The sequence below is a fragment of the Thermobia domestica genome, chromosome 6, assembly GCF_964235325.1.
Source record: "Thermobia domestica chromosome 6, izTheDome1.hap1.1, whole genome shotgun sequence".
Lineage (NCBI taxonomy): Eukaryota > Metazoa > Arthropoda > Insecta > Zygentoma > Lepismatidae > Thermobia > Thermobia domestica.
Window position 1 is genome coordinate 53,311,593 of NC_137459.1, and position 15,317 is coordinate 53,326,909.

At 36.6% G+C, this 15,317-nt stretch overlaps 1 protein-coding gene across 2 annotated transcripts in view; it reads right to left on the reverse strand.

Annotated features, from left to right (window-relative positions):
• Window positions 1–15,317, reverse strand: part of LOC145687995 (myophilin-like) — a 174,563-nt gene that overhangs the window by 45,629 nt on the left and 113,617 nt on the right. The window lies entirely within an intron of this gene.

A 15,317-nucleotide genomic window follows, 5' to 3' on the forward strand; every position in this document is an offset into this window, starting at 1 on the left:
AACACGATTCATTTGCATCAATTTTGGAGAACGCTTATTAAAATACAAACGCTTTGAACAATATTTTTAAATCATTAACTTTATGAAAAAGATTTATTTAAATAACTTATTTAAAGTATACACACTTAAAATGTTTGTTTGTGTTAAACGTGAAATCACGTATAACCGTAAATGAAAGATTTCAAAGCCAAAGTTATAGGATGGAGCTCAGGCGTTGCTAACTGCTATTGTAGCATTTTAATAGATCGATTGATGATTGATTTTGGATAGATCGATTGATGATTGATTTTGGATAAGATTTATTAAAATACAAAGGCTTTGAACAATAATTTCAAGATAAACTTCTTGAAAAGGATCTATTTAAATTATTTATTTAAAGTACACATATTTTCAAATATTTGTCCATGTTAAACGAGAAATCACAAATAACCGTAAATCAAAGGTTTCAAATCAAATGTTAGAGGATGGAGCTCTGGCATTTTCATTGCTTTTGTAGCATTTTAATAGATAGATAAGCACAAATGTAGCTATTTCCTAATTTAACTGTTCTAAAACACCACACGAACCGAAATGTATCATTCAAAAAAAAAAAAAAAAAAAAAAACTGTGTAGTCTCGAGATTTATATATATTATATATAGCGAGGGAGTTTCACCAGCGACTACACAGTCGGAATAATGCAGTTTCATTATATTATATACACAATAAAACTCCTTAACTTGGACTCTCTTTTAATTTCGGAAAAACGAAAATGAAATAACTGAATTTTTCAGTTTAATATCCCACGATTATACCCTTTAGCCTAGAAGACGATTAATTCAAGTGAATGATGTTGAAAAATCTGGTGGAATGATAATGTGGGAGGAATCGGGAGTACTCCGAGAAAATCCCGAGACACGATGTTGTCCACCACGAACTACTTTGGACAGGATCGAACCAGGGACATCACGCGCCAGAGGTAAGACATTCTACTACTGAGCCATCTACGACTCCCCAATTTTTCCTTCGGAATCAGCAAAGACAATTGTTAATTTGTAATCACTGGAATCACTGTAACCTGGACACTACTCTATCCTGCATCTTGGACACACAAATTTGAAACGATGTTGGACATCTAAAAGAGACACCATAAACGCAAAGGAGAAATAACCAACCATTGGCAAAAGTTATGATTTGATGTTTCACAAGATAAAATTGTTGGAATTCCGAGAAGAGGTAGTGGGTAAGTGAGCAGAACATATTACCTATTTTCATGAGAAAGCAATAACGATTTTCCGAGAACAGTTGGAGGCGTTCCGTAGAGTGGCCACCTGTATTTGGTGTGAAAAAGTTGGTTCAAAATGTGTGGATGAAGAACATGTTACAGAAGAGGAAACAAACCCGCGTGACTGACTTCACGAAAAATTGAGATTCTGAAAAAATAAAATAAAATAAAATGACATATACTGCACAGTGAAAATTTTCTTCTGAATGTTGTTTTTGTGTGTATATTGTTATTAGTGTGTATGCTACTCATCAAGTGTTTATTGTTCAGTGAACTGTTCGAGTACGTACGTACGTTATAAATTGCATCATACGTAATATTTTGCACATTTCAATTCAAGATTAGGTCCTACATTTTTTTTTTACATGAAACTGTAAAAGTATTCCACAACACCAAAATGATATGTAAATTACTGTACTGCACACAATATAGTGCACTGATACATACCTCTACCCTTTTACCTTCGACACCCCTCTAGCTTGGACAGTTCTCAAAGGAAACAAAGGTGTCCAACTTACAGGGGTACCAAAACTGGATAAAAAAGTAACGACAACATGGTTATAATTCATTCCTGGCTTTATGCAGATAAGAACAGCTGTTACGTTCCTTCAATGTAATCGCCTCCCATCTCTTATCATCTTTTGCCACACGTGTGGAAGGCGTCGTACACCATCAACACGTCAATCTTTGTAGATGTCCCACAAGAACCGCCATATGCCACGGATGATGGCTTGTCTTACGTTGCAGTGCTTCCTACGAAGTGGTTCCTTTATTTTGGCACGTTGATCTCTCCAAAACAGGTTATTCGCGCTTCTACTTTCTTCCTCTAATTTAAGACACTGCTGTTTTGGACTCACTCATACACAGTTGTTACTACTCACCGCATGTCATCGTTTCACATTTCCTTATCAGCTACGGAACTTTTGTCGTGAGGAGAGGCAGCCCTCTGAGGTGAGAATAGTGCTACAATTACTTTTTGTCCAACATATATATAACTAGCATCAATTTCCCCCTTCGCTGGGTTGAAATAAAAAATATTACTAATACGTTCCATTAGTCACTCACTTTTTATTATTACTGAAGCGCTCTCTGATATCGGACATTTTTGATCGGAAGTATCGGAACGGCATCGGAAGTGTTACTGTTTATCTCAGCGACCCCGAAAACTATGGATACAACACTACAGTAATATCGCCATTTTCAATCTTTTTTTATATATCTCCCATCTCTGCCTCCCCTAAGTTGTACCGTTAAAGTGAAATGATAAAAAAAAATTACCAGACCCGAACGTCACCTATGTTGAAACGTTGTTCGAAATCGGTCGTGTGGTTCAAGAGTTATTAAGTTACAAACGTAGTCACTTTCATTTTCGATCATTTTAAAAATCTCCCTCTCCTCTAAGTTGCACCGTCAAAGTAAAATGACAAACGCAATCCCAGTCCAGAACCTCATCTATGTGGTAAATTTGATTGAGGTCGGTTGCGCAGTTCAAGAGTTATTAGGTCATAAACGTAGCCACTTTCATTTATATAACCTTTGTATTTGTACATTGAGGTAAGGACCTCTCTCATACGTATACAAATTGCCAATAGTATGCATTAGATCAATAGCTGATGCATACATGAATTTTCCAGGTACGTGTATCTATGCATTACAATACTTGAACTTTAGTCAATCACAGTGGAATAACTAAAGGCTTGGGGCCACCCCGCAGACAGCGTGAAGTGGAGCCCATTCTCTATGTCCCACTTCACGAGTTGGGTGTCCCCTGATGGCTTGGGCCCCCGCAATGCGGGGTCTGCGGGGCCCTTATTTACGCCCCTGGTAAAACACAATTGAAGGGTTTGATAGAAAAAGGGTGTACTCCAAATATACGAGGTGGGACCCAAAAGAAACCGGATTGAAAGAGCGCTGCCGTTCCTAGGCGTAGTAGAGAGTTCTCCTGCTAGGTGGGTCTAGTAGAGACCTTCCCAGATCAGTTGGCCAAGCGGCGTCTACGTAGGAGGCTAACATTTGATCGTATTTTTGTTTGTCTCAACTGTTTTTGTTTGCCGCCTGCGAAATCGTTATGGCAGATTCAAAGGAACAAGGAGTGTGTTTGCTTCCTACTTGGAAAATGGGAAACGAAAACTTACCAAATGCTTGAACAGGCTTTCAAGAAGGATACTATGAACCGCACACAATTTTTTGAGTGGTTTCGGCGCTTTAAGTGTGGTGAGATGAGTTTTGAAGATCATGCTCGTTCTGGGTGCTCTTCATCATTTCGAAACTACGAAAACATCAAACAAATCTGCCCCAAAATCAGCAAGGATCATCGTTGCATGATCGATGATATTTCAAAACAGGCAGGAGTGAGTTGGAGCTCGTGCCAGCGTGAGGTTTTGCAAATGTGACATGTTGCCGATAAGTTTGTTCTCGCCTGCTCACACGGGATCAAATCACTCGTCTGGATTTGAGCCAGGACTTGAAATGTCACATTGAAAGTGATCCGAACTGTTTAACCAACATTATGACATTTTCCGAGAATTAAACAAAATCTAAAAAGGAAAATGTTTTGATGGTGTAGAGGCTGTAAAAAGAACTTCGCAGAGCGCATTAGACGGTATAAAAGTTCCAGAGTTCCAAAGGTGCTCGAAACAGTGGGAAAAAAGATTGGAGAAATGAATTGCATTTAATGGAGAGTACTTTGAACGAGACAGAAATAATTTTGTAAAAAATGTAATAAATTATTTTTTTTAGAACGAAAGTCCGGTTTCTTTTGGGTCCTCCCTCGTACAAATTTGTAAAAAAAAAATGAAAACAGATAACAATGCATAATACTACATATTTTAGATACGAAAGTAGACAAAAAAAAGTCTAATTCAGTATCAGTCTGCAAAATCCCAGGTTCGCAACGCAAAACATAAAATGGAATAACCAATTATAACTGCTATGCCGATTAGCGCACACTCAAACGCATATTTTGCGTTGGATTGACAAACCGCTACGGAACGAGAGGCCAAGCTTTAGGATATATTACGTCAAAGAAGTTCATATCACACACAACAGATGGCACCAGCTTTCATATAATGCATGAAAAAGCAATTTGTATAGAGTGGGATAGGCAGTTCTTTCACCAGTTCCTTCAATTGTCTTTAAAATTACGCAAAAAGCTATTTTACATGTAGTACAGTGAATCCCCGCTCCCTCCCAGAAAGTGCAAATGTACGATTTGTTTCTTTTTTTTTACTCCATATGTAACAGGAAGAATGCAATTGGTTATCATAATATACCAGAATGGAGTAAATATTTCCACTATATTTTACTCACGGAGAGGTTGAACCCCCCGAACCAGTGTTGAATTCAGGGATATTCAAGAGGGGCTGAGCCCCCCCTAGAATAGTTATACACATGCACTGAAATATTTGTTTTTTTTTCTGTTTAATTTTTTTTTTTCGGAAATAAAAGTCTTAAAAGCAAAGATTTTTGTTTTCAAGAAAATTAGTTTCTTCTTTTGCCCAACCTAATTGTTCTAATTAACAAACCGCGTTCTCGTATAAAGTCGAAGTTAAATAAAAACTTGGTAATTAGAAACAGACGCACACAAACTCTTTACAGCGTTAGTTAAGTTAGGGAAAAATGGCAATATGTTGGTTATTGTAACCGACCAGACAATACCAGTCGCGAGTATTGTTGCGACAGATTCCTGCTGCTCTACTGCAATCTACAGAGAAAACAGCCCACCTTAAATTTTTGACCCCTCCTTGTACAAAAGTCTGAATTCAACACTGCCCCGAACTCACACCTGCGTATGGCACTGCTTTTAAGTTCTTGTCTTACAACTCAGATTAGTGAATGTAGTAGAGACCTGCACGGGCCGAATTTTTCGGTCCGAGCCCAATCCAGCCTGAATGTACCTAGGCCCGAGCCCGGCCCGGGCCCGATAAATTTTAAGTTTTTGGCCCGACCCCGGCCCGATAATTTAAAAAAAAATTGCTCGAGCCCCAATTTTTCTCAAAATTTAGTATTAAACTTGACCTAACCCTTAGAACATTTTCTAAACTCTGGTTCACAACCTGACGCTTGCCTCCCGAATGGTACCATTGCCTCCTAGAACATTGCCTGTCATCGAGAGAACAAAAACTCCATTTCCTGTAACAAAAATCTAACTTAATTGATTTTAGCATAATGTGAAGATGGCAAGATTGTTTAGCGACAGGCAAAACTTTCCCACTCATTCTTGTCATATTTTGGGTTCAGCGAAGGTCAAGGTCAGAGCTCAATTTACTGCGCAATGCCTGCAATCCTCTATAGTGAAAGTGGAGCCGGTACGCACCACAAACTGTGTAAATAGCTATTGCATTCTTTCCAACATCTTTCACGGGCACACTTCTTCAACGTTTGGCTTTATTCCAATTATCGTTTAACGAAAGCCAATAATTATAAAAGAATTGCAATTAATCGGCTCCGGCCCGGCCCGACCTAAAGAGATATCAGTGTCGGCCCGCCCAAGCCCGGCCCGGTCCAAAGAAACAACAGAGTCGGCCCGTGCAGGTCTCTAGCATATAGTGTGCTTTTGTAGGGGACCATGGTGACTGGGTGCGTTAACTGGTATCCCTTCAGGCATTGTCTAGTGAACTGGTGAGCCAGAAAGATGCAGGAATGGTTACTGGTAAATCGTCAAACTGTTTAGTTTTCTGGTTGAAACATGGATAAAAATTATCCGGATGACAAGGATAAAAATGGGCATTTTCTTTTTATGGTTTTGCAATAAGTTTCGTTTGTGGTACCTTAGAGACCGATGCAAATTCTTACAACTTCTGGCGTTCTTTGCTGTGTGATCATACTATGTGTGTGGTGTAAAAATGAGTATTTTACTCCCACTTATTTATATACACACACTGAAGTCCCGCTAATCTGAACTAATTGGGACCGAACCCTATTCGGATTAGCCGGAATAACAGTAAAATGGCGATTTGAAGAGGGTGAATGGATCTATTGTGTTGTAACACATAGCGTATAGTATTTTGAAACATGTTTTCTGACTACAGTATATGTACTGCACTGGAAAAATGTTTAAAATGTTAGAAAATCTTCATACCTTTATCTTTCCACGCACAGTACAGTAGTTACAAATCTTTCCGTTCGTGGTATTATTATTTTTGTGTATTTAAAACTACATTTAACGAAGGTTTACTTTGATTACTACGAAAACATGCAACCATTTTCATCCTTTTAGTTATTAATTTCTTAAAATTGCGAATTTGCGCCACAAATAAATAAATAAATAAAAGTAAAAAATAAAATTATAATCCAGGACCCGATCGGATTAACCGGATGTTCGGAACACCCGGGACTCTGTTGTATATCATTTCTATCAACTTTCTCCAAGTCGTCTTCTGACCCATCTTAAATTTCTCGAAAGTTAACGGTAAGTTCTTTCTTTATGAAAAGACTCCGCGGATTAGTTCTTTCATCCCAGTTATTAGCGAACGACTATGTACTGAGGACATACGTGAATTTTTGTTGATTGCTGTACGTGGCGGGGAAAAAAGAACACACTCTGTTCTGGATGAAATTAAGCGATTCATCGTAGAAGCAGTACGGTTGGGGTTTAAATTGGCAATAAACATTCCCGTAATAAACAAGTATTACCTTGACTCTCTTGGATTGCTACGTTTTAATGTGGTAAGCGCACAGTCAGTCACGAAATAGGTTTCTCAAGGAGGACTAAACACGCGTCCAAGAGTGGAGGGCAAGCAAACAATTCAGATGATCATGCAGCATATGTTACACATCAGAATGTACTCAGCTAGGTAAGTCACATAACAACAGGGTGTTCAGGTATTATATTTATTAGTGATCCTTAATCTTGAATCCAACAGAAGTACTATTTTCGCAAAATATTACAGATGCAATATTATCTCAAGTACGAATTACAGTAGAGCCATACTTTATTTAATTACTTATTCAAATTTTTACGAAGATCCAAATTATCAAATGCTAACGAAGATAGGTGATAACGGATGAAATGGTAGAATGACGGAAGTGGGAGAAAACTGGAGAATCTCGAGAAAACACACGTACATGGTGTCTGTTTACCATGAAGCCCACTTGGCGCAAACTGCGATCGAATAAAGAACCCCAAACACAAGAGTTGAGCACTATACCACAGCCGCCTCGGCCCCTGTGAAAGAGAGAGTAATGGAACCTTTAGTTTTATATTCGGCAATTATACGTTGGGGAAGAAATCCAAGAAAATCCAACATGAAGTAAAGGATCCTTTGCTTAAGTCGCAGAACACCCTACTACTAAACCATCATACTTACGAAAATTTGTGAAGAATCTATATTTAAAAATAAATAAAAATGCAATAGAAAATTTTCACTTTTAACCCGTGTGCTACCATAAGCCAATTTAGACTCCAGATTTAAGCTGTGTATCTTCGAAATAAGTTTTGATGGATTTCATTCCTCATTTTCTCAAACTTGTCGATATAATATTATATAATATTGAGCATATTTTCTACAGCTGTCCTATATATATTGTATATAGATATATATATTGTATACTTACTGAACACATGCATATGATTGTATTCACTCCTGCTACAATTTTTGGTATTTTAAAAATATTTAAGAACATGTTTGAAATATGATGCAATTATTAATAAACTATTCTCTTCATTTGTGTTACTTTTTCATTTACTGCTGCAAATATTTAAATATTTTTTACATGGAAACGTAACATTTTTCACAGTAGTACACGATAGAGATGCGCACGAGACGAGTCGAGACAGGATTTTCCTGACAAAATTCGAGTCGAGACATGGCTCTTCCAATAGAGAAATATACATTTTTCGAGTCGAGACATCACTTTTACAGCACATTTACAGCACATTTTCGAGACGAGACAGCCATAAATCTTGTCTCGTGCGCATCCCTATTACACGAGTTAAATAATAGTAATAAATGTAGTGAAAATTCCTGAAGGTCTTGCATTATGTAGTAAACGTGATTCCGTAGCCCGAAGACTAAGAAACCGTTTCAATGGATGATGAAATCTAAAACTACTTGTATGTCTTCAAAGAATTTATCCCGCTATTAATGTCGAACTGTTGAGGTATTCCCCACTCTTGTAACGCGCATGAAGCTTGAATCCTTTTATCAGCTCGAAGACGACGACGATGTTCACACCATTCCCCTCGTCGATGACTCTGCGGTTCTCTGACGTGGATAAAGCTTTAACGTTTATTGAGAGCTATCGCAATCTTCCTCCAGGGAAAATAGCTTGTGACGAAAAAGCCGGCAATATGTGTGTCACGGACACACTCAGATATGTTGACTATATAGCTAGTTGTCTAGACGTCAGTGTGAAGAGCGTCGAAAGCTCGTCGATAAAATCCAGTCCACGATAACGCCGACTTCCCAGTGCATTTTCCAAAGGGGATTTTATTAAAAAAGAAAAAAAGAGAGAGAGAAACATGAAAGAAAAAAAGAAAAAAAAACATTTAGCTGACATAAGAAGGCAACTATTTCATTCACAGAAAAGAAACTACGTTAGAATATTTTCACAGGCATGTCAAATATGAAATACCGCAAAGTATTTTTCACAAAAGGGAAATATTTGTGTAGATTTTCCTTCTTTAAAAAAAAAATATTTACGCCTTTTTTCATATAAGTATCAGCTGTAGATAGGAAAAAGAATGGCCGTGCAAAGGAGTCACCCCAAGGGCTGATTTGTATAGAACATTCCAGTATTCATGGTATATTCTCAGCAAAAAGACAAATTCGTTTATATTTAGCTTACTACCTAGTATCATAACAAATACGTTTACAACAGAAGTTGAAAACAAAGAAAACACTGGAAAATTAAATTTGCAAAATATTACTTCAACTTGATTGAAAACTTAATTCAAATTAATGATTTACTTGAGTTCCAGGGAGGATGGTCCACACTGTCCCCTTGGGACATCCATGACTATTAAACAGATAAAGGGTGATATTGGTTATACAGTAGACACGAAGATTTTGTGTTCAATTCCTGGCCACATAAGCGTGTGTTGGATAACTGTCCAATGAATTTTCCCGTCTCTACAAGTTGTTCTTTATTCACTTGGATGTACTATTTCTCTCCTTAACTACTACCGAACGTTAAAATTTTATTTTTATTTATTTATTTTTTTTTTTTTTATCGCATTGTTCTTGTCAAACGGCTTATTTTAAAATACAAATAAGTGATTGAATGAAGTATAACTTTCGGTTTCGGCACCGAAACTATTTGAAATTAAATAGAATAAAAATGTTTATCTGACGTCCCGTATCATCTTTAGGCTAAAACAAGACGGATAATTAATTAATTAAAGTAATTATAATAGAATTGGTGTAATGAGATAATGTGAGGAAACGGGAGAACACTAGAAATCCCATAGAATCTTCACACCAAAAGTGACCTACTACTGAATCACCGTTAATTATGAGTTAATTACATTAAATTTTATATGGTAACTAGCTGAAATACCAGTTCTTCGCACGGGGAGAATAGATTTGTGGAAAAATATTTCAACCCTCGTTTCCCCCTTAGGATATATATTTCAATGAGAAAATAGTGATAAAATTCCGTAAGATATTTTCGATAATAATCCAGATTCGCTTCAGAAACATGATCTGCTGCCGAATGCCTTAATTTCTTGTTAAAAATGGAAATGTAGCCATCCTGATTCAAGTTATACCGTCAAGATTTTGAACCTGTCAATTGCTTTTGCAGAAAAGCACTCCCAGATCGTCATGTATTTGAAGTTTTTTTTTTCTGTTAATAACAAATTAGTCTTTTAGTTTTTCATCATCCTCTATCCATATTTTCACACTACTGTCATTCCCGTATACTCAAAACTTCCTTTCGTCATTGAAAATGACATGCCTCCAGTATTATTCACTTCATTTGACGTACAATTCAAAGAATTTCCGCTTTTGACGTACAATTCAAAGAATTTCCGCTTTTATTTTCCTGTTAGATGAGGTTTCTTCTTAGCTTCTTTTCCCCTTCAATTTCATCTCTGCACATTTCGTTGTTCTTTCCGATACGTCTTTTCCGATATGACTATTCCAGTGACCGCAGTGGCTCAATGGTAGAGCGTTCACCTCTGGTGCATGGGGTCCCGGATTCGATCTCAGCTCGAGGCAAGTGAACTTTGTGGTGCACAAATACCGTGTGTGGGGGTTTTCTGGAGGTTCTCTCGTTTCCTCCCATTTTCGCCATTCCACCATTTCATTCATTTCTCATCATCACTCACATCATGTGGTGCTTTAGCCTAGCCGGCGTAACCTTGGGACGTAAAACAAAGATTTCATTTCACTTTTCCAAACGTTGGTTAATCTGCGGGTAAACAGTCTTCGCGAATGTTTGTAATTTTTTTTTGCTATACGCTTCAATTTACGATCATTCTTAGGTGTTGTAAACCATTTCTTTCTACTGCCTTTCCTACGATTTGCACTATCAGTCTGCGTTCCGCTGAACAATATTTATGACAGGTTTTGCATCAATATCTAATATTCGTGCAAAACATTTTCTTGGACACATGATCCTCGAACATTTGAAATACCCTTTCTGGCTTTCTTGAACTGAGATCTGTTTACACCCTGCCTTCTACCCATTTCGATCGACTTTCTGTGAGCAAAACGTATGTAGATTGAAGCATGCAGACGACTTCTGTAGACGATTTTCTTAGGTTATGAAACCAATCCCTAAACAAATGTAATAACTGAAATTTACATCAGACTTAAAAAAAAACAGCCGCAGGAGATAAAGACAATTAACCTTCGCAATTTATTCAAGTGATCGCTTTCTTTCTTTCTTGTTACTTTATTTGCCAGAGTCAGTGTAAAACCAAAATCTAAACTAAATCATGTGGTGCTGCAGTTATTAATGAAACATTTTCTTGTGAAATACGAAAAAAAATTCTTAGAAGTTCTCGGCAAACTTCACTGAAAGAAGACTCATCCTCAAAAGTAAACCATCCCTCGTATATTTCTCCGTAACAAATAACTTAAACCATATGTTAGGATTGTTAATGAAATATTTGTTTATAAAATAACAAATTCGCATGAGTGGTTTTTACAGGCTATTTTACACGAGAAACGCTAATAGAAAACCGAGGAAAACTTTCCGAAGACAATCAATCAAGATTTATGTTTATATTTTTGATATATTCTTTTATGCTTGCGATCACTCCAGTTTGCGGTCATTTCAATTATCGTGTGATTACAAATCACCTTTGATTGACACGTAGATAAGATTTGTGTAAGATTTTTGTCATTGATTCTTTGAATGAAAATTTTAGGAAGCACGAATCACTGTGCTGGTTATCACTAATTGTAAAACAGAAAACTTTGCATTGTTTTTAAATGCTACTGTAACAGTAACATAATTCATCATAATGGTAAGCAATGGAAATATTTTCTCTCGATGTATGCAGAAAAAAGCATAAAGAAGTAATTTCATATTCTATATGTTGCATTCTATATAGTTAATATATTTGTGTTCTGTTTATAATAGGAGAGCGTAGCAATGAGCAACTGCACCACACAGAGACAAACTACGTTCTTGTTTATTTTTGTCTTTACACTATCTATTATATAAAAGAGAACGCACAAATCCTTTGTTAGCTCATCACGCTAATACGGCTGAACCAATTTCTTTCATTTTTGGGGGGTTATTAGGATTTGGACCCTAGATGGTTTTTATCATATCACTTTAATTTTTAATTACCAGTGTCTTGAGATAATTGACCATTCAAGTGTCCATAACGTACAAATCCTTTGTTAGTTCATCATAGGTATAAAAATAAACGTATTTATATGCAACCCGCATGACCGTGTCACTCGGCGGGTTAACATAAATGATAGGCGATATAATGTTAACATTTACTGCAATCTACTATGGTTTTTATCATATCACTTGAAAGCGAAAAAGTAAAAATTATCTAAGTAACAAAGTTTATTGCGTTCCGGGGTGACCGCAGCGAAGCGGGGCGGGTTAACATAAATGACAGGCGATATAATGTTAACATTTACTGCAATCTTCTATGGTTTTTATCATATCACTTGAAAGCGAAAAAGTAAAAATTATCTAAGTAACAACGTTTATTGCGTTCCGGGGTGACCGCAGCGAAGCGGGGTGAACGCTGCTAGTGAATATATATAATACTTTCTAAAAAAAAGAAATAGAAACCATACAACTGGTTCAGTGATTTTTCCTTTTGGAATGTTTCGTTCAAAGAACTGTGTTCTCACTGATTGCTCGCAAACTTTTTTTTTCTTTCTTTTAACTCTCATCCTATCAATCGAAGTCGATTGCTACAGGCTTGATAATAAAATTAGTCGCAAACTGCAATGATTGCAAATCGCACGAAATCAATATTTTTACTATCCGTTACGAAAAGAGAAAACTCTGGAAAACAATGGATAGCCGGTCGTGAGGTTCGGACTCTAGGTATCAAGGAAAAAGGTTAGCCACTTGCTTTCATCCGCTCGGTTAATACAGTAAAAGTGAAGGTTTAAGTTTTCAGGAGAGTTCTTTAAGATTACATTTAACAAAACAGTATTTTTAACTAACGACTTTGCAGAATATATAATTTTCAGCATTCTAAGCTATGAATAATAATTAATCTATCTATTAAAATGCCACAATAGCAACAAACGCGCCTGACCTCCAACCAACTTTGATTTCAAACCTTTGATTTACGGTTATTTTTGATTTCACGTTTAACAAAAGCAAATATTTTCACTGTGTGTACTTTAAATAAATTATTTAAGTAGACATCTTTTCATATAGTAGACTTTTCAAAATCAATGCATATGAATTGTGCTGCCATCTTTGGTCTTTTTAAACTATACGTTTGTGAGCGTTTATATGTTTGTAGCCAATCCATTCGACAATGAGATCTTGGAAACTACAAGCTCTAGAAAGATGACGTTTTCACTGATAGATTGCAAATTTTGTGTAGATTGTCCAGTTCTAATTGGATATTTAAAAAACATGGCCATTATTTCTTTATTACATTTTTACAGGTACACTGGAAGTGTTGAAATTAAAAAAGAAAATAAACTAAAGCATCATATCCTACACATTATACATTCCAACACCGCATAATTGTATACAGGGGTTGCATGTCTCTCAGGCGTTTGTATCATGGCCAAATGATAATGAAAAACGAAGGATAACCATTTCTCAATTCTAACAGTAAGTTGAATTTTTATTGTTTAGAGTGTTTTGCCCAATGAACACCATATATGACTGACATTATAATTAATTGTGTGTGTAATGTATTTTCTTATTACATACTGCATGTAAGAAGAAAGAAAACACTAATCATACATGAATTAAAAACTCCAACCGGAAGTAAGCTCAACTGTTGCAAACGGCGCGAGATATTGAAAAAGTAATCCAAAAAAATCTCCCCTTTATGGTATCACTTGGCAAATTTTTATCAAGACGTCTTTCAAGATTAAAATTGTTGCAGGCCGAAACTACGGTGTTAGGCAACCAGTAGAGAAGTTACGTATGACGGGTTGATGGACATTGCAGGCGCTTTGCTTAAATCTGAATGGCAAAACTTATTGCATTCAAGCAACTTCAAAGGCCATTTTTGAGTTCACTAGACTGAACCCTACATTTTCTTCCATAAGTTATCCCTAAATGAATTTTCGAAAGTCTAGATTTAGCTACATTACTTTGTCGATTTACCCGAAAACTGTAAATTCGCCTTACTTTATGCAAAGTGTCAGACTGTCAATAAAGTTTCTAAAAGATTTTTAGCACACCTTGATCCACGTTTTAGGATATTGGTAGGTCTTTTAAGTGCCTAATTACGACGACCGGCAGTCTATAACCACCCTGAGATTTCAGTTAACATTCTTGAAAAAAAAAATATTAAAATTGATTTATTCTAGACACACATACATATATGCTACCCATCTTTCGATTTTTTAATATCTTCCAATCCACATTGGAATATTTGATGTAGAAACGGAAACATATTTATATTGTTACTCTAAAATACGTATGCAACACAAACAACTCTTGTACTGTTTGAAATCTGAATAGGATTTGAAATTATAGTCTTCTGGCATTTAAAGGTACGCGGAAATGGCTGAGATTTTTGCATATTTATGTGTTTCTATTCAAGTTCTTTTACGCTGCGTCATGTGAGATTAATTCCGCCTACGAATGGAGAACTGGTCTCAATTAGCACATTTTAAGATGACCAAACTCCGGTGTCAAGAGCTTGTAGCGAAAAGTGGCCTTCAAAAGCAGCTCTGAAAGTGTGCTATCGTTGGTCGCTATGGAAACTCGGAACTAATAAAAGGTATGCGCATGTATGGTAAAGAGACTTGTATGAAGGAGAGAACTGAATTCAGGTAAACCAAACACATTCCTCTCTTCCGATATTCTGAACTTACTATTGCGTTTCCTTTGTTAAACTCTTGTACCGTCTTCCAAGTGTTTTAAATTTATATAGCAGAAATTGGTACAAACTGACAGTACAATTTCGTAAGGAAAAATCGCGAGAGCTGTATAACGAAGAATGTTCACTTCAACTTTTCAAGGTCACAACAAATCCTGGTTTCGATCCCTGGTGGAGTCGGGAATAACTTTTCTTGTTCTGTTCTCCTTCCAATATAGCTCAAAAGTTTACCCAGGCTCTGTAGAATGGGTACCTGGAGAATCCTAAGAGTTAAAGGCTATCGGAACGTGATGTAATGTATGTGCTGCAGTCTACACAGTTTAGGAGACAAGCCTATCCAGCCACTGAGGAAGAAACTTCACTTTCCTGCTTCTTAATGTAGCTCTTCCTAATTACATTACACCTCTATATAATACATATTAATATTATTATTAGTCCTCTCCGCTGGTCTAGTGATTACTGTGTTCACATTTGATGCACGTGGTCTCGGGTTCGATTTCCGTTGGCAGTGTATTCAAAGCATACCGGTGGTTTGGACTTCATCTTAAACTATCCGTCCGCGTGTTTTCTAGTCCTGTTACTGAAAACTAACGCAAAATCCAACGAACAT